The sequence below is a fragment of the Pleurodeles waltl genome, chromosome 4_1 (genome assembly GCF_031143425.1).
Source record: "Pleurodeles waltl isolate 20211129_DDA chromosome 4_1, aPleWal1.hap1.20221129, whole genome shotgun sequence".
In the NCBI taxonomy this organism is placed as follows: Eukaryota; Metazoa; Chordata; class Amphibia; order Caudata; family Salamandridae; genus Pleurodeles; species Pleurodeles waltl.
Window position 1 is genome coordinate 487,492,936 of NC_090442.1, and position 24,841 is coordinate 487,517,776.

The following is a 24,841-nucleotide window of genomic DNA, read 5'->3' on the forward strand; positions in this document are numbered from 1 at the left end:
AATTGCTGAAAATACGCTGTCTACGTGGCCCCCTAGACTATAGGGAGAATCTAACCCTCTAATTGCACCTATTCCAAATTAAATAGTTTCAAATAACACTCTAATACTTAAAACCCATTTGAAACTATGTAATTTGTAAGTGACCTTAGATACACGTTTTGCCATTAATATTACAACGCTGAACAGGTTCAGTGATTTACTGGTTACCACCTTTGTTCTGTTAGCTTATAACTGTCTTCCCTCAATCTAGTTTCAGGTGTCCTATTTGACTACACTGTCCTTCCACATTCCATGTTTACCTTCTTGTAACCACATCACTTCTACCAAAGGGTAAACACTACTATTTTACCAATTAGTTTGGTCACTTTACGAACGAAGATAAATCATGTTGTTCCGTTTTTAATATTACATACATATTTGGGAAGTACTTTTGTTTTCCTCTCGTGAGTACACATTAATGTGGGTCCTCTCCCCATCTCGTAACGCCACACCCACAAATATAGTGATAGCTGCTATGCTATCTTTAATTACTTGCTTTGGTGCATTCTCTTTGCAGTTTGGCATGGCATTTGCCCCCTATGAAATCCAAAAGGGGACACAGCATGTGATCGTTTTCTTTGGATAGGAAAAACTTCTTAATATCATAGACCATTACTTGAGGACTAAGAATACTTAATATATGTAAGTTTGCTTTGTGTTTCCGGTGCTTTCCATTTGCTGACACAATAAAGGAATAAGCTTTCTAAGCTGTTCCGCCACCTTTTTGAGTTCTGCTAGTGGACCTGCAGCACTGATTGTGATACACATGAGTAGCCCTTTAAACATGTCTCACACCTGCAGTGTGTGTGTGAGTGCAGCTTTAAACTGCTAAGTCGACCTGCCAAGTGCTCCCACTTGTCATGTCCAAACCTTCCCTTTTAGGGCATTTAGGACACCCTTAAGGTAGGCCCAAGGTAGCTCCATGGGCATGGTGAAGTGTATGTAAAGCGTAGGACATATACTGGTGTGTTTCACATATTCTAATAGTGAAATACTGCCAAATTCAGGTTTCACTACTGCAATGCCTATCTCCCCCATAGATTAGCATGGGGATTGCCTTGAAATATCTTTTAAGTGTAATTTTCTAATTTTTCTTTGGGAGTAGAAAGAGATGTGGAGTTTGGGGTCTCTAAACTCACAATCTTAAAATACATCTCTTAGGAAAGGTGGTTTCTAACTTAGGGTCTCTGGTTGGCAGTAAGTTTGCAATCTGTTCAAGCAGGGAGCCTGACTCTAGTCAAGGTAAGGTAAGGGAGTTACACTCCCAAGACAACCCCTGCTCACCCACTTGGTAGCTTGGCACAAGCAGTCAGGCTTATCTCAAAGGCAATGTGTAAAGTACGTGTACTAACACACACAGTAATATAGTGAAAACACTACAAAGGGGCACCACACCACTTTAGAAAAATAACCAATATTTATCTAAATCAAACAAGACCAAAACAACAAAAATCCAATATACACAAGTAAAGGTATGAATTTTTAAAATAATAGATTCTTACTCTATAGAAAGCAATGGAAAGGTTGTTATTGTACAAAGTACCTGGTTTACAAAAAAAATAAAGCCGCACGGGCTAGGGTGCATCGAAAAAGTCAGCGATGTGACGTTTTTCCCTCCTGCAAGGGAGCGATGCATCCTTTTTCGGACGGGGCACCTCGGCTCCACGCAGGTTCACGTTGATTTTGATGCCCAGCGATGATACATGTGAAATAATGCCGCAAGGTGATGGAAAACCTCCCTGCTTTGGGTTTTCATCGTTTCATCAGCTGCAAGCGGGTGTTCGCATTGTTTCTCCAGCCGCAATTCAGTTGATGTGTTGATTTCCCAGCCGCGATGCAGGTGGTGTGTCAATTTCAGTGCAAGGCGGGTGGTGCATAGCTTTTACAGCCACGTTGCCGGTGGTGCATCAAAACTTTCCCCACACAGCTTCCTGTGCATGGATATCAGTCCTTGTTCTACCAGCTTCACCTGCCAAGGGCCCAAGGGCCAGATAGGGTACCACTTGGCAGGGCAGGAGTCTCAGCAGAGAGTCCAGGTGCTGGCAGAGGAAGTCTGTGATGGCCCTGAGACTTCAAAACAGGAGGCAAGCTCTGTCCACACCCTTGGAGACACTTCACATGCAGGAATATACCACAACGTCCAGTCATTGTCCTCTTTCAGGAAGAAGCAGCAACTATAGCACCCAGCAAAGCACAGTCACAGACAAAGGGGCAGTACTCCTCCTTCAGTTCTTCAGCTCTTCTCTTTGGCAGAGGTCCCTCTTGAATCCAGAGTCCATCACTTACATCCGTTCCTATCTTTGAAGTTGGCAAACTTCAAAGGAAAGTCTCTGATGTTAACAAGATCCTGCCTTGCCCAGGCCTAGCTCCAGACAGACCCCATGGGGTCGGAGACTGCATTGTGTGAGGGCAGCACAGCCCTTTTAGGTGTAAGTGACCACTCCTCCCTCCATTCTATTCCAGATGGACCATCAGGATATGCAGGCTAATCCCCAGCTCCCTTTGTGTCACCGTCTAGTGGAGATTCACAAACAGCCCAACTGTCAGTCTGACCCAGACAGGTGATACACAAGCAGGCAGAGTCGCAGAATGGTTTAAGCAAGAAAATGCCCAATTTCCAAAAGTGCCATTTTCAAACAGACAATTTAAAAACCAACTTTACCAAAAGATGTATTTTAAATTGTGAGTTCAGGGACCCCAAGCTCCAAATCTCTATCTGCTCCCAAAGGGAAACTGAACTTAAATGTTATTTAAAGGCAGCCTCCATATTAACCTATGGGGAGATAGGCCTTGCAACAGTGAACATCGAATTTGGTAGCATTTCACTGTTAGGGCATATAAAACACATCAGTGCATGTCCCACCTTTAACATAAACTGTACCCTGCACATGGTTATACCTAGGCCTACTTTATGGGTGCCTTACATGTACAAAACGGGAAAGTTCAGGCCTGGCAGGTAGATACACTACATTGACAGATTAAAACTGCACACAAAGACACTGAAGTGGCAGGTCTGAATCATGTTTACAGGGCTACTCATGGGTTGTGCAACCAGTGCTGCAGGCCCACTAGTAGCATTTGATGTACAGGCCCTCAGCACTTCTCATGCACTTTACTAGGGACTTACTAGTAAATCAAATATGTCAATCATGGAAAAGTCGATTACAATTTACGCAGGGAGCACTTGCACTTTAGCACTGGACAGCAGTGGTAAAGTGCCCAGAGTACCAAAACCAGCAAAAACCAAGACCAGCACACAGTCAAACCATAGGAAGCAGAGGCAAAAGAGACAGGGGAGACCACGCCGAGGATGCCAGGTCTAACAGCCACTTCTTAGAAAGTGAGTATTTTCTTGTTTAACCTCTGTGCCTCTGCCTGGCTGTAAAATACATGTCTGGGTCAGGATGACAGTTTGGCTGGTTGTGAATTAACTCTAGACAGTCACACAAAAGAAGCTGGGATGTGCCCTGCATATCCTGATGGGTCTTCCTGGGCTAAAGTGTTGGGAGGAGCTGACACTTGCACCTGGATAGGGCTTTTCCTGTCCAAATCCCCTCGAGTGAGTCTGTGACCAGGGCAGGAAAGGCAGGGTCTTGTGCACTACAAAGACTTTCCTTTGAGGTTTGCCTATTTCAAAGGCAGGCATGAATATAAGTATTAGACCAAAAATCCCAGACTTTTAGAACACTTTTGGATCAAGAGGGGACTCTACCAAAGAGAACAGCTGAAGAGCTGCAGGGAGGAGTACTACCCCTTTTCTGTGTGTGCTTTGCTGGGTTGGCCTACCGTTGCTGCTTCTGCTGTGGAGAGGACAAAGAATGGACTTTGCTGTGAATCCCAACTCCACGCCTGCACCCAAAGCTGCCACAGCGCCTCTGAAGTCCTGCAACATTGTGAGTCCTGAGTGTAATGTCACCGATGTCCGTGACACCCTACTCCATCGCGTCGTCTGTGGCCCCGCTGTGTGACCGTTAGAGGTCACCCTATCGTGTCTTGACCCGCCTGATTCATTGACCACGCCGGATTGCAAGGAAACAATGCCTCACCACCAATGCAACATCACCTCTCCTGCAACCGTAAGGAACCAACGCCTCACCTCCCCTGCCTCGCAGTAAGGAACCAATGCCTCCTCCCCCAGGTAGCAGTAAGGAAGTGACGCCTCACCGGCTCCAGTGACGCCTCACCTCCCTGATTCTGCACAACATCTTTGGTTCTTTGTGACTAAGGTACTGTACCTGGGGTCCGTGCAACTCCGTGACCAGCTCTCCAATCCCTAGCGAATGGCGTCAGATGGTTGGGAACGACTCCATCAATGACCTCAGTTGGAGCAATTGGGTTTCAAAGTGCTATACTGAGATTTAATCTTTAATAAATTGCATCTTTACTTGTGTATGTTGGATTTTTGTTGTTTTGGTCTTGTGTTATTCAGCTGAATATTGACTATTGTTCTAAAATGGTGTGGGGTAGTTTTGTGGTGTTTTTACTTGTTTACTGTGTGTGTGTGTGTGTGTGTGTGTGGTTGTGTGTGTGTGTGTGTGTACAAATACTTAACATATTGTCTCTGAGATAAGCCTGACTGCTTGTGCCAGGCTACCAAGGTGATGAGCAAGGGTTATCTTAGGAGTGTGATTCCCTTACCCTGACTAGAGTGAGGGTCCCTAATTGGACAGGTTGGAAACTGACTGCTAACTAGAGACCCCATTTCTAACATTGGTGATCAGCAGTGAGGATAGGACTTGTATTTGTACCTGGCATACATTGATTGGTGTACACTACTGTCTTATTGCAGGTCATTGCGCAACCACATACTGTTTTTTCCTTTTGTGTTCTCTGGTGTCCTCCTCGATGTACTGTTAATACTTGGGTCTCTGGTTTGTGGTTACACCTGTGAGGCCTTGGCAGAATGGAAATCAACGTCTGGCACCTGTTCATCTAAACAATGAGGGAGCTAAAAGTTTTCTGAAAGGAAAGAGGGCTGGCTGTGAAGAGAAAGTCCACAAGGGAGCATGTTGAGGCAGTCCTGTTTTGTTATGAGCTAAAACGCTGGCAAGTCACTACCAGTTGATTATGAGGAAAAAAACATCTCTGAAGGGGAGGGCAGTGGCCCTGAGAAGGAAACAGAGAGAGAGGAATGACTTCTAGCTCTTAAGCAGAGGCTGAGAGAGCTGGACGAAGAGCTCGAGAGAGCTCAGACTGGGAGAGCCTTAGCCAAGGAAAACGAAATGTTTGTAGTTCATGAACTGACCCTTGAAGAACTGAAGCTGGAAGCCATGAGGGCTTACTCCAGTTCAGATGGTGGCAGCAAAAGTTTTATCTCCAGTACTATGTGTGAAGTGCACATGCCCAGAGACTTGGGGGCATATTTATGAAAAATTATGCACAAATGCGCTATGCTAGCATCATTCCTTAGTGCCATCCGTGTGCCATATTTCTGAAATGACGTATGATAGAGCTAAGGGATGGTTAGCGTGAAAAAAATTTACACTAACATTGGCGACATGCCATAAGGAAAAATTATGTTAATGCTGCAAAATTGGGACTAGACTATTTTGCGGCACGTAAGCATGTCACAAAAAAGTTAGCGCCACTTTTTTACAGCATTAGCGTCAAAACAAAATGCACAAGCGGGAAGGAGTGCAATTGAAATAGAAGATGGAATCATCAGGCCAGGAGAGAGACCTGGGATACCCAAATCACCCAAGTACCAGCCAGGAGGGTCCAGGCAAGTCCCAGAAGAAGGAGAAGAGAAAGTGCAAGTGTCGCTTTAGCGAGGAGGGGCATGACATCCTGGGATGACGGAGCACCAACACCAGCTCTTGCCATTTGGTAGAAGAGATGCAATATGGCAGGCAGTAGTGGACAAAAACATCAACGTTGCAGAGGTGAAGAGGACTGTCACTGAGTGCAAGAAGTTCTGGCACGATTGCAAGCGCAGGACTAAGGAGCAACTCACCAGGATCCGTAAGGCAGCACTGCAGACTGGAGATGGAAGCCCCGGACCACAGGAGGACCTGGATGAGCTGGAGGAGATGGTTGCAGCGGTTACCCTGGAGGAGCTGGTCACTAGAATCGCAGGAGAGGGCAGCGCAGACTACCTAGAACCACCACCACAAATGCAGGGTAAGTTGCAGGGGGATATCAGGAAATCCACTAATGGCAGAAGGGGGAGGGGCATAGGACACACTTGATGCATACTAAATGGTAGCATCGGGACACATAGGCCCTGAATCAAGACACACCATCCCCACCCAAGCCACACACGTACTGATGCTTTAGTTGTGCTATTCACTTCAACATATACACAACATCAACATAGGCCACTCACTATGGCTATACTCCACCATGTAAATATGCACATTGCCTGGCACGTGCAAATAGTGTGGTTGTGGCTGTGCCATTAGAACATCCATTGGCAATAGTCAAAGCCCCTGTACCAATACAACGTGGACATCAGAGACTAGGAAGGAAGTCAATACCACCCCAGGGATAGAGTCAGGGTGGTGTCTCTGGCCAAAATACTTCCCTTCCTCATTGTTGCATTGCCTTTAATCGTGTATGCTGCATCTTGCAGCACACATTGAAATGCCATCTCAGCAAAAATAGCTTGTACATGTGCAGGAAAGGACCCCTCCCTGCACATGAACAAATCATCCCTTTAAGGCAGGCACCCCATCATAATGCTGCAACAATGCCTGTGCTGGTGCAGGGAGAACAAATCCGTGAAGGCGCAGGGGGAATTGTAGGGCTGTACTATATTCAAGTGAATATGGCACATCACTGCGTATTTAAACTGCTGCAGTGTACTGCAACACATCTTGTAGTTGGCCTGAGCCATGCCACATGAGAAAAATCTGCCCTAAAGTTTGCAGCCTGTGGAACACAGCCCATACAGGGTGAACCCATAACTCACACACAACCATATGCGCCATATGGGAATGTCCACAAATGAAATACATACAACACATTGTGCATGTATGTGAACATCATGTGGGCAGCTCTACAAGTGGCTGCAATCTCACCATCTGACAAGATAGCGGACTAGATCAAACAGAAAATCATGGTGTATGCAGCTGTGCATCACACACCATAGATTTCAAAATGCAGGGATGCGCCATATACATAAGAATACAGTGCACCACTGTGTACCCCATGCGCAAGTGGAAATTAGATGTTGTGCGCCAATGCAGCCACCCTTGTCCCATAGTGCAAGGATGGCTGCATTGAGGGCAAAATGTTTTTGTGCAGGAAAGAACACCTTCCTGCACAACAACAAACTTAATGTGTGATTTGCTCTTACTATGTTTGCAGCAGAATGCAGCACACCTAGAAAAAGCACAAAAAAAAAGTAGAAATGTAAGCATTACGCCTAGATTTTGAAATGCTAAACTCACCCCTGGGCTGGTGTCAGATATTGGCCTGGCGTCCGGTATACAAATAGTCCAAAATCTGAGGCAGTGTCAAAATGCAATGGGGACGCCCACAGCAATACCCATTGCACACACCATCCATGCAAAGTACTGGGAGTGAAGGGGCCATATATAAAAGGTGGCATCAAGGTACAAAAAGTGGCTTCATGCCACCTTGTACGTACAGGGCAGGGTGTTGCACGACTTGAGCCTCAGCAAACATGACACTCAGGTGGCACATGGGGCACCTACATATGCCCCAAAATAGCTAGTGAGCTTGACATGTGTGATGCAAAATGCTACAAATCAGTACAACCGTAACCTTGGGTCAGTAACATGTCACTGAGCCTCCAGTGTCCCTACAGCTACCAACACAAGCCAATGGCCAGTACTCACACAGCCCTGGACTCTGAGGACCCAGAGATCAGCTTTCAGAGGACACTGGTAGGAGTGAAGCCTGAGCTGACCAAGCAGGTGTGGCTGGGGATAGAGACCATTGCAGGAAGCCTAGAGGGAGTGTGGATGTGCCTCAGTCCAAACAAGCACAACTCAGCTGCTATTAGATGCACCCACTCACTGCTTCATGGACTCCAGTAGTCTCTGGCCGACATAGCTGCTGTCTCAAAGCAGAGGCTACAATAAATGTCCTCCCAAACTGGCAGCAGTATAACAGACAGCAGGCTCTGGGCTATGCGGAATACTCTGGAGTCCATACAGCAGGAAATGGCCTCCTCCGGGAAAACATGGCTGCCTACCACGTGATGTTGCTGCGATGTTGAAAAATCACCGGTTCCTCCTTGCTGCAGTGATTCCTTATGTGTTGCCACAAAATGGCAGCTGTCGGGACCTTTGCCTCCACATCTCTAACCCCTGAAGTGTGTATGGCCCCCCTCTACCTTTACAACAGCATCAGCCATGGCACAGGAGGCACCACACACATCAGAGGATGAAGATGTGGAAGGAAAAACATTCACAAGGAAAAACACCTGGTAGCATCAGTCTGTGCCACATGGACAGTTTCTCTGGGCTTAAGATCATGTCAGTGTTGAGACAGTAGGAAATGTGCCCTCTTCACCTAATCACTGTTGATTTGTCTGCTATGTGCTGTCATTGTCTCTTTCATACCAACTGGCAATTTATTAATTCCTCACTAATGCACACTACTCCTAACCATGTCTCATGACGTCCCTCAACCCTGGACTCCGACTGTGGTACATATGGCTAACAGTCACTCATGGGGTCTCTAAAAATGGACATTGTATAGAATTCACAAATACAAATGCATCTGTAAATAACGCACCTTGTACACATGTAGCATTTCATTGTTTGCTGTGATCCATCTACTCAGCTAAAAGATAGCTGTAGGAAAATGCCACTGTTGGCATGGTTACCCCCCTACCTTTTTGACTTTTGTTGATGCTAGTTATGATTGAAAGTGTGCTGGGACCCTGCTAACCATGCCCCAGCACCAGTGTTCTTTCCCTAAACTGTACCTTTGATTCCACAATTGGCACATCCCTGGCACACAGATAAGTCCCTTGTAAATGGTACCCCTGGTACCAAGGGCCCTGTGGCCAGGGAAGGTCTCTAAGGGCTGCAGCATGTATTATGTCACCCTGGGGACCCCTCACTCAGCACATGCACATTGTCTCATAGCTTGTCTGTGCTGGTGGGGAGAAAAAGACTAAGGGGGTCATTACAACATTGGCACACAATACCATCACCCACATAATATTCACGCACCTCACACAACACACCACTAAATATCACCCCACATATCACAACACACACCACCCCACACATCACCCACACCACCCCATGGCACGGCAAAGACACCCCAGGTTCTCTGAGGAGGAGCTCAGGGTCATGGTGGAGGAAATCATCCGGGTAGAGCCACAGCTATTCGGATCACCGGTGCAGCACACCTCCATAGCTAGGAAGATGGAGCTATGGAGAAGAATAGTGGACAGGGTCAACGCAGTGGGACAGTACCCAAGAAATAGGGATGACATCAGGAAGAGGTGGAACGACCTACAGGGGAAGGTGCGTTCTGTGGTCTCCAGACACCACATTGCGGTTCAGAGGACTGGCGGCGGACCCCCACCTCCTACCCCACAACTAACACCATGGGAGGAGCAAGTCTTGGCTATTCTGCATCCTGAGGGCCTCAAAGGAGTAGCTGGAAGAATGGACTCTGGTAAGTCAAACCTTAACTACCTTATCCCCCACCCTACCTGCATGGCATCACATACCCCAACCTCGCCCTCACCCCATCACTCCTACTCCTCACACATGTCCCAATATCACAAACCACACATCCCAACACCAAGCCCTGCATGCAACAACAAAGTATGGACACCCATCACCAATTCATGGCCACTGCACATACCCATACACCCCCCTAAACCATCATCACACAAGGTCCCACGCAGGAATGCAAGCACTTGGGTACATGGTCACCCACCCATTGCACACCATGGTACACACAGATGCAATAATCATGCTTTTACACCCCTGCAGGACCCCTACCCAACATCACCACACAGGAGGGTCCACACATGTCCACACCACCAACAGAAGAGGCCCACAGTGACGACAGCAGCTCTGTCCAACTGGATCTAGACGACCAGCCCGGCCCATCTGGGACCTCAGGACAGTCGGTTCCCCTCACACTGGCACAGGCCACTACAGAGCTTTCTTCCCCCTCTGGAAACACCAGCACAACACCCACCCAGCGGGCCCATGCCTCTGTCCCCAGGACACGTCAATCAGTAGTGTGTCCACCACTACAGGGAACCCAGGCTAACCCACCACCCCAACAACAACAGGGACCTGGGGGTAGTGGGCACACAGTTCAGGGGACAGAGGCCCAGGGAAACAGGGGAACTGGGAGGGCTTCTGTGCGACAGGAGGAGGACAGGCCCAGGGAACCCACTCTCCACGAGGCCCTCTCCAACATCATGGGAGTGTACCATCATTCCCAGGAGACGATGGCAACAGTACTGGCCAAGCTTCAGGAGACCCAGCGGCTGCAGGAGGAACAGTATTTGGGCTTCAGAGAGGAACTCGGATCCATCAATTCCACCCTGGGCACCATCGTAGGGGTGCTGAAGGAAGTCCTCAACACCAGGAGGGACACTGTGGCACAACAAGGGGCCCCTGACACTAGCCTCGACAATGAACTGCCCACCACCTCCGCCGGTGCTAGTTGACAGAAGGCACCGCCACAGGACCACCACACCAGCACCCCACCCCCTGCAGAGGGAGAACCACCCCGCAAACCCTGAGATCCAGGACAAAGACAGAGAACGATGCCAAGACCCCCGCCAAGAAATGAGACCGCCCTGAATGTCATCCTTTTGTCCCACTTTGTCACCCTGTCCATCCTCAAACTGCCCCAGCTCCACTTCCTATGCCCCTTTGGACAATGCACCTGTGAGACTAATAGACTGGACACTGCCACAGACATTCCTCCACCATCACCCCTCACCATTTTACAACCCCCTCCAATATTGAGCACTTAAATAAACACCCTTAAAGCACAAAACAATCTGGAGTCGGTCTGTGATTTCGAAATAGTGTATTAGCAATTACAGTGACAGAATGCTATTTCAATTGTAATGTCAACATACCTATGTCACACAGCTCTAGTCTATGAGGAAACAAAGCAGATGTCACACAGTGGGACCCACATCTGTGAAATCGTAAGGGAAAGTGACAACTCAGTGACCATACACTGGGTGAAAAGGACAGACAGTAGAGAGGTAGTAGTGTTAAAGTACATGTAGAAGGCAGGTTTGTCTTCTTACCTGTGTCTCACTGGAAGTATTGCAGGATCACAGAGTTCTTGTTGTCGATGTCCTCTTCTTCTGCTTCCTCGTCTTCGCTGTCCACAGGCTCCACAGCTGCCACAACACCTCCATCTGGACCATCCTCCTGCAGAAAAGGCACCTGTCGTCGCAAAGCTAAGTTGTGAAGCATACAGCAGGCCACGATGATCTGGCACACCTTCTTTGGTGAGTAGAATAGGGAACCACCTGTCATATGGAGGCACCGGAACCTGGCCTTCAGGAGGCCGAGGGTCCGCTCTATAATCCTCCTAGTTCACCCATGGGCCTCATTGTAGCGTTCCTCTGCCCTTGTCCTGGGATTCCTCACTGGGGTCAGTAGCCATGAGAGGTTGGGGTAGCCAGAGTCACCTGCAAATGTCGAGGGACAACTGTTAGACACACACTAACCCTTAGGGGCAACCCCAAACCCAGACAACTATCCACACTGTATAGGGTCCATGTCCTCACCTAATAGCCACACACGGTGCCTCTGGAGTTGCCACATCACATAAGGGATGCTGCTATTCCGCAGGATGTAAGCGTCATGCACTGAGCCAGGGAATTTTGCATTTACATGGCAGATGTACTGGTCTGCCAAACACACCATCTGCACATTCATGGAATGGTAACTCTTTCGGTTTCTGTACACCTGTTCACTCCTGCGGGGGGGAGCCAAGGCCACTTGTGTCCCATCAATGGCACCTATGATGTTGGGGATATGTCCCAGGGCACAGAAGCCACCTTTCACTGTAGGCAAATCCTCCACCTGAGGGAAAACGATGTAGCTCCGCATGTGTTTCAGCAGGGCAGACAACACTCTGGACAACACGTTGGAAAACATAGGCTGGGACATCCCTGATGCTATGGCCACTGTAGTTTGAAAAGACCCACTTGCTAGGAAATGGAGTACTGACAGCACCTGCACTTGAGGGGGGATTCCTGTGGGATGGCGGATAGCTGACATCAGGTCTGGCTCCAACTGGGCACACAGTGCCTGGATTGTTGCACGATCAAGCCTGTAGGTGATGATTACATGTCTTTCCTCCAACGTCAACAGGTCCACCAGCGGTCTGTAAACCGGAGGACGCTGCCATCTCCTCACATGCCCCAGCGGACGGTGCCTATGAAGGACAACAGCGAGCACAGAGTCAACCAACTCAGAGGTACGTAAACACAGCTTACTCAGAAAACCATTCATAACCCGAATTTTGCCTGTATGAGTGTTGAGGCAAGGCGGATGTACGCCAGCGGTGACGGTACGCACCGCCGCGGACGTGATCGTCATTTTGTCTCTGTTCAATCACTCGATACCTGATCTTCGACACGAGAGGACCTACACTGAAAGTGCTGCTGTGACCTCAGTCTGGAAGAGACAATGGCTTGTGCGTCTGGGGAAAAGGCCCCTGCCTTCAGCACGGAGGAGTTGGAGAAACTCATGGATGGGGTCCTCCCCCAGTAAACGCTACTCTACGGTCCTCCAGACAAACAGGTAAGTACACTGGGAGCATGCTGTATGGGCAATGTCTGTGTGGAGTGGTGTGGATGAAAGATAGAGGGGGAGAATGAGGCGTGCATGAAACAACGGTGACTGCAGGTGCCACATGGCAAGGATAGGGATGGGGGCCAATGACTGTGATAGTGCAGTTGGTAATAACTTCTCTTTTTCCCCTGTACAATTCATGTAGGTCAGCGCCCACCAGAAGAAGGACATCTGGCGTGCCATCGCCAAGAACGTCCGGACCCTGGGGGTCTATCACAGATGGAGCACTACTGCCGGAAAAGATGGGAGGACATTCGCCACTGGAGCAAGAAGACGACAGAGGCCCAGCTGGGGATGGCCTCCCAACGTGGGAGGGGTGCCTGTCGCACCATGACCCCCCTGATGTTCAGCATCCTGGCGGTGGCGTACCCCGAGTTGGATGGGCGCTTGAGGGCATCACAGCAGCAACAAGGGGGTGAGTACACTCTCATTCTGCTGAATTAGCGAGCAGTGGAGGTGTATGGGTGGGGGAGGTGGGCTGTGGGTTTCCCTAGGCCAGGGCGAGTGTGGTAGCCAGGTCCCCTATTTCAGGCAGACCCTGTGACACCCCACCCCACCTGGGTACAGTGACAACTACACCTAGTCAGGCTCCTGTGACATCCATGTGTGCAGATATCGGCCATAGCCTTGTAGGCCATGTCCCAGGGATTGAATAGTGGACCCCAAGTGCGCGGCGTAGTGGAGGGGGCTTCTGTGTCTGTCGTGTCCGCCAACGGTTGCGGTAATACATGCACTCAACATGTCTTTCTTCTGTCTCCCCCCCCCTTTTTGTGGTCTCCCTGTTCTTGTGTGCATTAGCATCATCAGGCGGAGGAGCAGTGGCACCGGAGCAGGAGGGAACTGCATCACACATGGCGTTTGGAGCATGACACAACGGAGTCTGATTTCACCAGTGCGACGGAGGGCGAGGGGAGCTCCACAGCGGGGACAGGAGCTGACACCAGTGATACGGACTCGTCCTCTGATGGGAGCTCCCTTGTGGTGGCGAGCCCATCTGTGCCCCCCGCATCTACAGGTACAGCCGCCACACCCCCCTCCAGCACCGCCCTTCCAGCAGCCCCTCAGCCTTTGCTCCGTGCCCGCTCACACAGGAGGGTGGGCATCTCCTTCACCCCAGGCACCTCAGGCCCTGCCCCAGTCACCCCTGCTGCTCTCAGTGAGGAGGCCATTGACCTCCTCAGGTCCCTCACTGTTGGGCAGTCTACCATTTTGAATGCCATCCAGGGTGCAGAGTGGCAGTTGCAACAAACCAATGCATTCCTGGAGGGCATTCATTCTGGTCAGGCAGCCCTTCAGCGAGCTTTTCAGACTCTGGCCTCAGCACTGATGGCAGCCATTGTCTCTGTCTCCAACTTCCTCCACCCAGACCCAATCCCCTGTACCTCAGCCTACCCCAAGCACACGATCAGACCAGCATGCACACACCTCAACACACAAAGGAAGCTCAGGCAAACTTAAGCACCACACATCCCATAGGCACTCACGCAAGCATCACACACATGCATACAGAGCAACATCCACTGCCTCCACTGTGTCCCCCTCCTCCTCGTCCCCCTCCTCCCTCCCAGTCTCGTCTCCCCTCACACCTGCATGCACTACATCCACAGCCACTACTTCCATCACAAGCACACCCACCACCACACCCCGCTCACGTGCAGTCACCACCCCCACTACCATTCACACATCCCCTGTGTACTCTCCCAGTGTGTCTGTGACGCCACCTCCCAAGGTACACAAACGCAGGCACACACCCACCCAACAGCCATCCACCTCACAACAGCCTCCAGCACATGCACCTTCACCCAAAGTCACCAAACGTACACCTCTTACAACCACAACCTCTTCCTCCACTCCCAAACCCCCTCCAGCTACCCGTCCCAGTGTTCCCAAGAAACTTTTCCTGTCCACCCTGGACCTCTTTCCCTCACCTCCCCCACCCCGTCAGTCTCCTAGGGCCCGACTCTCCAGGTCCCAACCTAGCACCTCAGCCACAACATCGGCGGGACCAGTGGTGCCAGTAGTCACCAGATTCTGGAGTGCACCAGGCAGCAGGGCATCCAGTGTGGCAAGGACCCACAGCACGGACAGTCCCCCACCTGTCAAGCACCAAAACTTGGCCAGTGCCCGGCAGCAGAGGGGGAAGACAACAGCCACCAAAGCCGCTCCTAGGGGTACAGGTGGAAGTGTGGAGTCAGCTGTGACACCTTCCAAGGCGGGGAAGGGGCACAAGAAACCCGGCAAGTCTGGGAAGATAAGCACGGCGGAGAAGACTGCCATCAGCCCCGCTGCCCAGGAGCCGGCCAGCAGCAGCCCCGCTGCCCAGGAGGCGACTGCCAGCAGCCCCACTGGCCCAGACAGGACCGCCAGCATCAGCCCCGCTGCCCAGGAGGCTACCGCCAGCAGCCCCGCTGGCCCAGACAGGACCGCCAGCATCAGCCCCGCTGCCCAGGAGGCGACCGCCAGCAGCCCCACTGGCCCAGACAGGAACGCCAGCAGCAGCCCCGCTGGCCCAGACAGGACCGCCAGCAGCTGAAGCGCTGCCAAAGACACCGCCGCCACATGCACCGCTGCAAAAGGCACCGCCGCCAGAAGCACGACTGCCATAGCCAGTAGCAGGATGAAGCACTCTGGGCACAAAGCCCCCTCCATAACCAGTGGAGATTTACATCCACTACCTCATTCCTTGGAGGATGAAGCACTCTGGGCACAAAGCCCCCTCCAGAGCCAGTGGAGAGATACATCCACTACCTCTGTCCTTGGCAGTATGAAGCACTCTGGGCACAAAGCCCCCTCCAGAACCAGTGGAGATTTACATCCACTACCTCTGTCCTTGGCAGGATGAAGCACTCTGGGCACAAAGCCTCCTCCAGAACCAGTGGAGAAAGGCATTCACTACCTCTGTCCTTGGCAGGATGAAGCACTCTGGGCACCAAGCCCCATCCAGAACCAGTGGAGAAAGGCATCCACTACCTCTGTCCTTGGCAGGATGAAGCACTCTGGGCACAAAGCCCCCTCCAGAACCAGTGGAGATTTACATCCACTACCTTGTCCTTGGCAGGATGAAGCACTCTGGGCACAAAGCCCCTCCAGAACCAGTGGAGAAAGGCATCCACTACCTCTGTCCTTGGCAGGATGAAGCACTCTGGGCACCAAGCCCCCTCCAGAACCAGTGGAGAAAGGCATCCACTACCTCTGTCCTTGGCAGGATGAAGCACTCTGGGCACCAAGCCCCCTCCAGAGCCAGAGGAGAAAGGCATCCACTACCTCTGTCCTTGGCAGGATGAAGCACTCTGGGCACCAAGCCCCCTCCAGAGCCAGTGGAGAAAGGCATCCACTACCTCTGTCCTTGGCAGGATGAAGCACTCTGGGCACCAAGCCCCCTCCAGAGCCAGAGGAGAAAGCCATCCACTACCTCTGTCCTTGGCAGGATGAAGCACTCTGGGCACCAAGCCCCCTCCAGAGCCAGTGGAGAAAGGCATCCACTACCTCTGTCCTTGGCAGGATGAAGCACTCTGGGCACAAAGCCCCCTCCAGAACCAGTGGAGATTTACATCCACTACCTCTGTCCTTGGCAGGATGAAGCACTCTGGGCACAAAGCCCCCTCCAAAACCAGTGGAGAAAGGCATCCACTACCTCTGTCCTTGGCAGGATGAAGCACTCTGGGCACAAAGCCCCCTCCAGAACCAGTGGAGATATACATCCACTACCTCTGTCCTTGGCAGGATGAAGCACTCTGGGCACAAATCCCCCTCCAGAACCAGTGGAGAAAGGCATCCACTACCTCTGTTCTTGGCAGGATGAAGCACTCTGGGCACAAAGCCCCCTCCAGTACCAGTGGAGAAGGGCATCCACTACCTCTGTCCTTGGCAGGATGAAGCACTCTGGGCACCAAGCCCCCTCCAGAACCAGTGGAGAAAGGCATCCACTACCTCTCTCCTTGGCAGGATGAAGCACTCTGGGCAGTGGAGAAAGGCATCCACTACCTCTGTCCTTGGCAGGATGAAGCACTCTGGGCACAAAGCCCCCTCCAGAACCAGTGGAGAAAGGCATCCACTACCTCTGTTCTTGGCAGGATGAAGCACTCTGGGCACAAAGCCCCCTCCAGTACCAGTGGAGAAGGGCATCCACTACCTCTGTCCTTGGCAGGATGAAGCACTCTGGGCACCAAGCCCCCTCCAGAACCAGTGGAGAAAGGCATCCACTACCTCTCTCCTTGGCAGGATGAAGCACTCTGGGCAGTGGAGAAAGGCATCCACTACCTCTGTCCTTGGCAGGATGAAGCACTCTGGGCACAAAGCCCCCTCCAGAACCAGTGGAGATTTACATCCACTACCTCTGTCCTTGGCAGGATGAAGCACTCTGGGCACAAAGCCCCCTCCACAACCAGTGGAGAAAGGCATCCACTACCTCTGTCCTTGGCAGGATGAAGCACTCTGGGCACAAAGCCCCCTGCAGAACCAGTGGAGACTGTTATCCACTTGAGAGACTGTGGCTTTGCAGTCCTCAGGATTGCACAGTGGGCAAACCACCCACTGTAGAGAATTGAGAGACTGTGGCTTTGCACTCCCCTGGATATAGCAGTGGGCAAACCACCCACTGTAGAGACTTGAGAGACTGTGGCTTTGCACTCCCCAGGATATAGCAGTGGGCAAACCATCCACTGTAGAGACTTGAGAGACTGTGGCTTTGCACTCCCCAGGATATAGCAGTGGGCAACCCACCCACTGTAGAGACTTGTGAGACTGTGGCTTTGCACTCCACAGGATATAGCAGTGGGCAACCCACCCACTGTAGAGACTTGTGAGACTGTGGCTTTGCACTCCCCAGGATTGAACAGTGGGCATGAGGCCCCCTCGTTGATTTGGCGTCGTGCACTCAACCGGCTGAGGTGCCCACCCTTTCCCTTCCCCCTGAGGTACCTGTTTTATTTCTATTTGATGCCCTTGCAGTGTTCTCTCCATCATGTTCGGGTATCTTGTGTGGGCCTCGCCCATGCAGTGTGGGCCCAGTGGTCCACAGACTTTAAGGGTGGAATCCCTTGGACTAAAATTCTTGGTGTATATATTTGTAAATAGTGTATGTATATGATTTGACTACTGAATTTTAATACATTACAATCGTTCACCTCATTTCTTTTTGTCTTTCCATTCTTCCGGGGGGATTGGAGGGTGTAACTGTAATGTATCAATATGTGTTAATGTGTGTGTTGTCGTGGGTGAGGGTGGGGGTGTTGCGTGTGTGTGTCACTGTTTTTTCCCTCCCCCCTCCCCTGCGTCGTAGGTACAGTACTCACCGTGGTCTTCGCCGCCGGCGTTCGTGCTCCTGGTAGAGGAGCAAGAAGATAAAAGCTGGTAAAATGTGGAGCTCTGGTTCAATGGCGTTCTGGTTCCTCATGGGGTGTGTAGAGGTGAGCATTTTCCCTTCAAAGACCTGTTTCCGCCGTGTTTTTGTTCGCAGTGAATCTGCCCCGGAAAAGGTGGCAAATTTGTAGGTTGTGATACTGTGGGCGGTACATTGTCTCCCGCCTGTCTGTTGGTGGTGACGGCCATGCTGTTTGTTTATACCACCATGGCGGTCGGAGTGTTAAAGTGGCTGTCTTTGTTGGTGGTTTCTGCCACGGTCGTAATTCAATTTATTTTCCGCCGGCCTGTTGGAGGGCTTACCGTCGCTTTAACACTGACCGCCAGGGTTGTAATGACCGCCTAAGTCAACATGGCACTCCCCTCAGAGTGCCATGCCCACAACCCACTGCCTGTGGCATAGGTAAGTCACCCCTCTAGCAGGCCTTACAGCCCTAAGGCAGGGTGCACTATGCCACAGGTGAGAGTATAGCTACATGACCACTATGCCCCTACAGTGTCTAAGCCAATTCTTAGACATAACTGCAGGTTAGCCATAAAAGGTATATGGTCTGGGAGTTTGTCAAACACAAACTCCACAGTTGCATAATGGCTACACTGAATACTGGGACGTTTGGTATCAAACTTCTCAGCACTATAAATCCACACTGATGCCAGTGTTGGACTTATTGATAAATGCACATTTTAGAGATGCCCCCGGGATACCAGCCCAACTACTAGTGCTAGGCTGACCAGTTTCTGCCAGACTGCCACATCCAGACAGGTTTCTGGCCACATGGGGAGAGTGCCTTTGTGCACTCTGGGCCATATTTATACTTTTTGACGCAAATCTGCGCTAACGCAGTTTTGCGCCAAAAAAATTAGCGCCGGCTAACGCCATTCTGAAGCGCCATGCGGGCGCCGTATTTATTGAATGGCGTTAGCCGACCGGCGCTGCCAGGTGTGCGTGAAAAAAAACGACGTACACCAGGCAGCGCCGGCGTAGGGAAAAATGGCGTTTGGGCATCCCAAAATGGGGCAAGTCAGGCTGAGGCAAAAAAATCGTCTTAACCCGATTTGCGCCATTTTTTTTGGGCGCCCAGACGCCATTAACATGACTCCTGTCTTAGCAAAGACAGGAGTCATGCCCCCTTGCCCAATGGCCATGCCCAGGGGACTTGTGACCCCTTGGCATGGTCATTGGGCATAGTGGCATGTAGGGGGGCACAAATCAGGCCCCCGTATGCCACAAAAAAAAAAAAAAATACTTACCACAACTTACCTTTTCTTCCCTGGGATGGGTCCCTCCATCCTTGGGTGTCCTCCTGGGGTGGGCAAGGGTGGCAGGGGGTGTCCCTGGGGGCAGGGGAGGGCACCTCTGGGCTCATTCTGAGCCCACAGGTCCCTTAACGCCTGCCCTGACCCAGGCGTTAAAAAGAGGCGCAAATGCGGGGTTTTTTGCCCCGCCCACTCCCGGGCGTGATTTTTGCCCGGGAGTATAAATACCACGCACATGCCTGGGAGTCATTTTTTAAGACGGGAACGCCTACCTTGCATCTCATTAACGCAAGGAAGGTGTTCACGCCAAAAAATGACGCTAAATCCATGAACTTTGGCGCTAGACGCGTCTAACGCCAAAGTATAAATATGGAGTTAGTTTTGCGTCGAATTTGCGTCGAAAAAAACAATGCAAATTCGGCGCAAACGGAGTATAAATATGCCCCTCTGTGTCCAGGAACAAAGCCTGTACTGGGTGGAGGTGCTTCACACCTCCCCCTACAGGAACTGTGACAACTGGCGGTGAGCCTCAAAGGCTCAAGCCTGGTGTTACAGCACCCCAGGGCACTCCAGCTAGTGGAGGTGCCCGCCCCCCGGACACAGCCCCACTTTTGGCGACAAGACCGGAGGAAATAATAAGAAAAACAAGGAGGAGTCACCCTCCAGCCAGGACAGCCTCTAAGGTGTCCTGAGCTGAGGTAACCTCTGCCTTAGGAAATCCTCCATCTTGCTTTGGAGGATTCCCCCCAATGGATTAGGGATGTGCCCCCCTCATCACAGGGAGGAGGCACAAGGAGGGTGTAGCTACCCTCAGGGACAGTAGCCATTGGCTACTGCCCTCCAGGCCTCAACACACCCCTAAATTGAGTATTTAGGTGCAACCCTGAACGCAGGAAACCAGATTCCTGGTGACTTGAAACAAGAAGGACTGCTGACCTGAAAACCCGTTAGAGACGACGGAGACGACAACTGACTTGGCCCCAGCCCTACCGGCCTGTCCCCAAACTCAAAGAACCTGCAGCAGTGACGCATCCAGCGGGACCAGTGACCTCTGTCGACTCAGAGGACTGCCCTGCACCCAAAGGACAAAGAAACTCCCATGGACAGCGGCTCTGTTCAAACAACAAAGGAGAAACCAACTTTAAAGGGACTCCGGCCTCACTCCGGAAGCGTGAGTCCCCAACACTCTGCACCCGATGCCCCTGGCTCGTGTCCAGAAGAACCAACACTGCAGAGAGGACCTCCAGGTGACTCCAACGATGTGGACACCCTGAGACGACCTCCTTGCACCCCCAAAGCAATGCCTGCAGAGAGAATCCAGAGGCTCCCCTGACCACGACTGCCCAGTAACAAAGAACTCAACGCCTGGAAGAAGCACTGCACCCTCAGCCCCCAGGCCTGAGAGAAACCAACTACCGGTACAGGAGTGACCATCAGGCAGCCCTCATTGTTGCTCAGTCAGTGGTTGGCCCGAGAAGCCCCCCTGTGCCCTGCCTGCATTGCCAGAGTGACCCCTGAGTCTCTCCATTGATTTAAACCTAAAACCCGACACCTACTTCACACACTGCACCCGACCGCCCCTGTGCCGCTGAGGGTGTATTTTGTGTGCCTGTTTGTGACCCCCCCCCCGCAGTGCTCTGAAAAACTCCACTGGTCTGCTCCCCGAGGACGCAGGTACTTCCATGCTAGAACGCTGGAACTGAAGCATCTCTAGTCTCCATAGGGCCCCTATGTTATTTGGGCCCTACTTTGACCTCCGCACCTGACCGGCCCTGTGTTGCTGGTACTGGGTGTTTGGGGTTAACTTGAACCCCCAACGGTGGGCTGCCTATGCCCCAGAGACTGAACTTGTAAGTGCTTTACTTTCCTGATAAACTAACTTGTACTAACCTCTCCCAGGAACTGTTGATTTTTGCAATGTGTCCACTTTTAAAATAGCTTATTGCCATTTTTGACAAAACGTTGTACATTACTGTTTTAATTTAATGTTCCATATTTACCTATGCCAAGTACCTTACAACTTATGTACTTACTTGAATTCAGAATCTTGTGGTTCGAAACTAAATTAAGAAAATAATATTTTTCTATATAAAAAACAATTGGCCCTGAGTTAAGTCTTTGAGTGTGTGTTCTCGTTTATTGCCTGTGTGTGTACAACAAATGCTTAACACTACCCTCTGATAAGCCTTCTGCTCGACCACACTTACACAAAATAGAGCATTAGTATTGTCTAATTTTGCCACTATCAACCTCTAAGGGGAACCCTTGGACTCTGTGCACACTATGGTGGTCATTCTGACCCTGGCGGTCTTTGACCGCCAGGGCGGAGGACCGCGGGAGCACCGCCGACAGGCCGGCGGTGCTCCAATGGGGATTCCGACCGCGGCGGTAAAGCCGCGGTCGGACCGGCACCACTGGCGGGGTCCCGCCAGTGTACCGCGGCCCCATTGAATCCTCCGCGGCGGCGCAGCTTGCTGCACCGCCGCGGGGATTCCGACCCCCCCTACCGCCATCCAGATCCCGGCGATCGGACCGCCGAGATCCGGATGGCGGTAGGGGGGGTCGCGGGGCCCCTGGGGGCCCCTGCAGTGCCCATGCCACTGGCATGGGCATTGCAGGGGCCCCCGTAAGAGGGCCCCTACATGTATTTCACTGTCTGCTGCGCAGACAGTGAAATACGCGACGGGTGCAACTGCACCCGTCGCACAGCTTCCACTCCGCCGGCTCGATTCCGAGCCGGCTTCATCGTGGAAGCCTCTTTCCCGCTGGGCTGGCTGGCGGTCTGAAGGCGACCGCCCGCCAGCCCAGCGGGAAAGTCAGAATTACCGCCGCGGTCTTTCGACCGCGGAACGGTAACCTGACGGCGGGACTTTGGCGGGCGGCCTCCGCCGCCCGCCAAGGTCAGAATGAGGGCCTATATCTAACTTTGAGATAGTATATACAGAGCCAACTTCCTACAATAGCATTGTGTCAATCCATGTCAATGTGTACAGAATATCAGTACATGAGTGCATGATGGTCAGACTCAAAGCCACACACTAGGGGCCAGATGTAGCAACATTTAGGATTGCGACCCACAAATTGAGAGCCAGAGCGACTTGCAATTTGCGAGTCGCAATTCTGAATGTTGGATGGTGTCCCTGACACCACCTGCGATTCGCAAGGGGGTCGCAAATGGCCACCTCATGAATAATCATGAGGTGGGTTGCAATTTCCAACCCCCTTGCGAATGGAGGCCCTCACGGGGATGGTGGCCTGCGGTGGACATCAGACCACCATGTCTGTGACTGCTTTTTTTTTGTAATGCAGCCCGTTTTCCTTAAAGGAAAACGAGATGCATTACAAAAATGAAAAATGAAACGTTTTCGTTTCATTTTTTCAGAGCAGGCAGTGGTCCATAGAACCACTGCCTGCTTTGATTTTTTTTTTGCAGTGCTATTCTCAACGGGGAAGGGGTCCCATGGGGCGAATGGGTTACCACCCATTTGACATGGGTGCTAAATGCGATTGGTTCGCAACCGCGTTCACGGTCACAAACCAATCCTGCATTGCACTGCGACTCGCAATTAGGATGGGAACACCCCTTCCTAATTGCAACTCGCAAACCCATTTTGCGATTCGGTAACCAGGTTTGTGTATTGCGAAATTCGCTGTTTGCGACGTGCAAAAAGCTTTCTACATCTGGCCCTAGGATCCTAACATGAGTAAGGTGAATGATGGTGTTGTAGGCTACAACCAGCTTACTGAGTATTCTATATCAATTTTGAACAGTTATCCTTTGAAGTAGACATACAGCATGTATGTCTCTGAACCAATTCAATGGTAATTTACCCAGATGGGAGTACCAGTACAACCTGTTTGAGTGGTATAGGAGAAGCTAACCTTATCAGTGGTGGCCACCTGTCAGTGTTGCAGGATAGAGTTCCAAATTTGCCTGTTGTCAGATGTGCCACATATGCCTACAAAGAAATTGTTGGACCCCACCAATGACAGGTGAAGTACTACATTTACCTGTCTAAGATAAAGTATACATACAGATTGTGAATGGCTGGAACACTGGATGGCAAATGTATGCACTAATAGACAGTATGGTAGCAGCCATTCTGACAGCTCCTTTGTCATATGGGATGCACATGGTAAACCTGGGAAATCAAGATAGTAAGTATACCGTAGGCCATTCCCCCAACTTGGCCAATGCACTAATAAGAACCCCCGGACACTCAATCAAAGTACAAAATTATTAGGCTAAGAAAAACAGGATTTTTGAAAAACCATATACCAAAAACTAACCTAAAAACTACCCTATGCTAAACTAACCCATACTAACAAAACTTAACTAACAACAACACCCATCTAACCTATTCTAAACTTATCTTACAGATGTAACACCACACTCTAAACATTATTCCCCCACCCCCCTTAAGAGACAAGATACAAGTAGGACAAGATAAACTATGACACACATGTACTAACCTAACCTATGGCCTAAACAAATATATATTTTTTTGGTATTCTTTATTCTTTTATATATATATTTTTTTAATTTTTATACACAAGTACCCCAACATGACCCCCACCCAATCCCCCAACTATAAGAAAATGTAGAAACACCCACCCCCACTATACTTAATCTAACCTATGCCTACCCTACACTAACCTAATACTACTCATCTAAAATCCAATCTAAAACTATGTAAAACAGCAAAAGGGAGGGGAAGGAACCGGGAGGTTGTAGAACACGATGAGTTCATTTATTTGTTTTCTTCAGTTTCTTTTTGATGTATTTTAACATCGTCCGGTTCTCAGCAATCTCCTCCTCCAATTTTTCAAGTCTGGCTAAAATCTTGGCTGTATCCCATCTCATATCTAGTTCCAATTGGCTAGCAACAACTGCAGCAGGTGGCTGATCTGGTGCCTGGCTCATGACTGGTGCAGCTGACGTGGAGGGCCTTGGACCGGCTGTTGCTGCTTGCACCCCTGATGTTTTTGATACAGTATCCTTGTGTAGCTGTGGCTGATGTGGAGGTCCACCATGTGCAAATGCACGCCATTCCCCAGATGCCTTCTCACTGCAGGACCTCCTTCCCATTCTGCAGTATCCTGCTTCAACCTCCATTATGTGCCAGTAGCATTCAGCCCTCTTGTGAAAAGCGTGCCTCTGGTCTGGTGTCATGTTGGCAGTTGAAATATGAGGAGAAACAAGCATCAGTTTCAGCATTGGGTGGAGGTTGTACTATTATGTACACTGCAACTGCAGATAACACATACAGTCCCCCACACATTCCTCAACAATTACTTACTTCTCATCTATGACTATTTCTTACCAGCCATCAACAGTACCATGTACATGTCACTGGGATGATGGCTACCCATTGTTAACCAACAGGGCCCAGAGCTGATTGGACAAC

The 24,841-nt window shown here is 50.7% G+C and overlaps 1 protein-coding gene across 4 annotated transcripts in view; it reads right to left on the minus strand.

Moving 5' to 3' along the window:
* SYT1 (synaptotagmin 1) overlaps positions 1-24,841 on the minus strand; it is a 3,823,670-nt gene that overhangs the window by 1,191,331 nt on the left and 2,607,498 nt on the right. The window lies entirely within an intron of this gene.